Source organism: Ambystoma mexicanum, chromosome 6q (assembly GCF_040938575.1).
Source record: "Ambystoma mexicanum isolate Mex_15411 chromosome 6q, UKY_AmexF1_1, whole genome shotgun sequence".
NCBI lineage: Eukaryota > Metazoa > Chordata > Amphibia > Caudata > Ambystomatidae > Ambystoma > Ambystoma mexicanum.
This window is the reverse complement of record NC_090937.1, coordinates 232,649,538-232,652,707: the sequence shown is the minus strand read 5'-3', so window position 1 is coordinate 232,652,707 and position 3,170 is coordinate 232,649,538. Positions and strand designations below refer to the sequence as shown.

The following is a 3,170-nucleotide window of genomic DNA, read 5'->3' as shown; positions in this document are numbered from 1 at the left end:
CCAGCGGAATGTGTGTGGATGTATTTCCCGGGTCACACCAATGTCTAGCAAATTGTGCTTGTGATGGTAAGTAGTAAAGCTCAAAATATGGTGCTGCCAGGCTACCACTTGTGTATGGTTCTGCCAGTTTATACCATTTCATCATTGCACCCGCGGCACCCCACACAAGTGTAGTGACCAGTGAATTAAGCTTAGTGAAGAAGGCCCTTCCTGCCATAAGGGGCCATAAGGGGATATTGCAAAAATAGTATGACAGTTTTGGAAGGACCACCATTTTCAAGATCGCTATTCGCTGTGGGATGTTCTAACCCACTAGTCTATGCTGTGCAACATCACTATGTGCTGTGTTCATCAAAAACAACAGGATGGGCGCCAAAAGATCTATGCGCCAAAATCTCTGAAAAGTGCGCAGGAAAACCTGAAAAATAGGCCGCCAATCCATTTTGCCTATGTCAGTGGTAACACAAGAGACCGCTGCCAAAACCTATCATTGGGCTGCCCACAGAGTAAAATGAAACTACATGAAAAAGCAGTGCTGCATTGCAAGGGAAACCCAGAACTGCTAAAATCCGTTTTTCCTTGGCTGTTAAATTTGCAAAATAATGATTCTCAAACAGCAGAAAAGATCCAACATCCTTGATGGGTGATAAACATCACTTTATTTAAAGAATCCACCTAAGCACAATGTCAGCAGGAACACATTTCATCAGAAGAAAATCCACATTCAAAGGTGCTTGCATGGGAAAAATGTCAGAAATGGGCGCAGTACTTCCCATAATCTTGGAACTGTCTAATAAAGTGGGTTCTATCTAATTCCCAACGTTCGAATGTCTATTCTGATCAGTTTTATTGGGACAAGATGATCCCAATTTGTTGTGAGCCAACGTCGCTGGGGGAATCTTGGTGGAAGTTCCACATCAAAGGGAAACAATCAACATGCAGTATTGTCTCACTTAACCACAGCAATTTGGTTCATAGGCCCCCCTTGCTTGGAAAAATGACGTTCCGGCGTCCATGGCGTCCATCTTGTAACCAAAATTAGAGGGACGTGGGAGCTGCCTTCTTCAGGGCAATTGAGAGACCCCTGTAGAGGAAAGAGCAAGAGAAAAACATGGGTCAGTTGTTCTCTTGGTGTAGTGGTGTTTCCCTGCTGGACTTTTCAGGGTAGATTAGCAGAAAATAGGGGAATAAATCAGAACCTAAAGGAAAAATGGTTGCCTATTATTAAATGCTAAAAAAAAGGAAAGTGTGAAGGACCTGATATAGGAGACAGAGTAAACATATGAACTATCTGTAATAGGCTGTGGTGGGCGTATAGAAAAAATGTCTCACCACAGGTACCTTGTGGCCACTCTCTTGGTCGTGCAGGCTTTCCCCGACTAGGCGTAGCAGGAAACAGGACTGGTTGCTGTGCTTGTCGGGAGGGGCGGGGGAGAACAATGTGGACCCTCTTAGGCTGGAGTGTGCTGTGTGCGCTCCAGCGGTTGGTAATGGAACTCTGTTAATGGAACGTGAAATAACAGAGATACTAATGAGGTTGAGATGCATGAATTGTTTGGAACTTTTGGCAACTGTGCCTATTACAATTTGTATTGGATGTTATCTATAGGTAAATGAATAAATAAATAAAAAAATTAATAAATACATTTTAAAAAAATTTAAAAAAATTCAAACGTGGTACCTCGGTGTGGAAATTATTGAAGGAATCCGTGTGTTCCTCTATGTTGCAGAGCCTGAAATGGCGAGGTTCATTAAGAATCCTGCGTCATGCGGTACTATGACGAGAAGGGGCTGCAGAATAAAGAAAAGAAATGCCAAATGTATTTAAAAGAACTGGCAATTCATGTGTCTGTTAGAGGTTAAGTCATACTGTGGTGTGGAGAGCGCAAATTGCAAAGGCCCCTCCAGCAAAGAGGTTGTGTGGTGATTTGTATTTCAGATTACCTTGGTTCCTTCTTCGCCGTGTGCAGAGTTAATTCTGTACTTCCAGCTAGCTGCCTAAAGATGTGCGTTTCAGCGTCTGTGGAGCTGCTGACGTGAATGTAGGCGAGGGCAGGGGGCGGTGGGGGGTGTGTGAGTCTGGCAGCCAATCAGAATGCTGAAAGACTTCAGAATCCTGATTCGCTGAGTTGTGTGCAATGCGGAAGTCGTGCCTCCGTACTCAGCAGAGTATGAAGAATTAAGTCGGACGTGGTGTTTGAACAAAGGGCTTCTTGAGTCCCCCCGGACCCAGATGAAATCCCTAAGAGCCGTTAGTGGACAGATCACCCTATTCCCATTGTTAATCAAGTCCACTACTACTGCCCCTTTCCGTTCTTGATCTGTCTTTGATCTCCTCACAAAAATCTGCACCCTGTCAAGCCCTTTAAAAAGGATATCCAGAAAGGCAAGCTGCCCAGAAGTGTGTCTTGTGACCCCACCAATTCCCCTAGCTGAAAAACCCCCAAAAAAGGCTGTCCCAAAAATGGCCCTTCTAGTAATAGGATCATCTTCTCGAGCTTCTGTGGGTCCAGCGGATGCCTTGTGTCTGCTTCTCTAACCCCCATCCTCCATACATCCTGCCAAAGCCTTTTTTATTGCAAAATCGTGGGACTGACTCGCTACCCCTTACAACCCTGCCATGAACCTGATAGCCGCCACTTTCCCTTTTGCTCCCCCTGCGGACACCGCTGTGTCATACAACTGCACTAGGAAAGCTTTCAAGGAGTCCCTGTGGAATATCTCCCATCTCCCCTTCTCCTCGCAAAACTCCAAATACTCCTGAAATGCATTAACATATGCCCTCTTAGTCTTCTTGGCCAAAGAACCCTCGATCAGCGGTGCTAGACCAGGGCACCAAAACTCCATAGTGTGTCCTGAAAAGGGGTCAGCCATCTGTGGAATTCCTACGTCCTAAAACAAGACCATGCTTCAGCAGAGTTATGGCGCACCCCTGGGACATGTTTAGACTGAAAATGCACCCCTCTCCTCAAGCAAAGCAACACCAAATGCTTCAACAGTCTGAGGACCATGGGGCACGATGCCCTGTGATTGTTAATCACCATTACCACCGACCTACTGTCTGACCAAAAAACCACACGCATCCCCCACAAATTGTTAATGCCACAATAATCAGGAATAACTCCAAAAATGTGATGTTCCTGGTTAATCCCCAGTTGTCCATCCATCTG

At 45.4% G+C, this 3,170-nt stretch overlaps 1 long non-coding RNA gene across 2 annotated transcripts; it reads right to left on the bottom strand.

Annotated features, from left to right (window-relative positions):
* Positions 1-640: 640 nt before the first annotated feature.
* Positions 641-2,062, bottom strand: LOC138515498 (uncharacterized). 2 transcript variants are annotated; one of them, XR_011282028.1, is made up of 4 exons: positions 1,945-2,062; positions 1,682-1,791; positions 1,333-1,498; positions 641-1,084 (listed from the first exon to the last, which is right to left on the bottom strand). It is a non-coding gene; the product is annotated as an uncharacterized lncRNA (long non-coding RNA). The 2 variants fall into 2 exon arrangements; XR_011282029.1 differs by having other exon boundaries at positions 1,342-1,498.
* Positions 2,063-3,170: the final 1,108 nt, after the last annotated feature.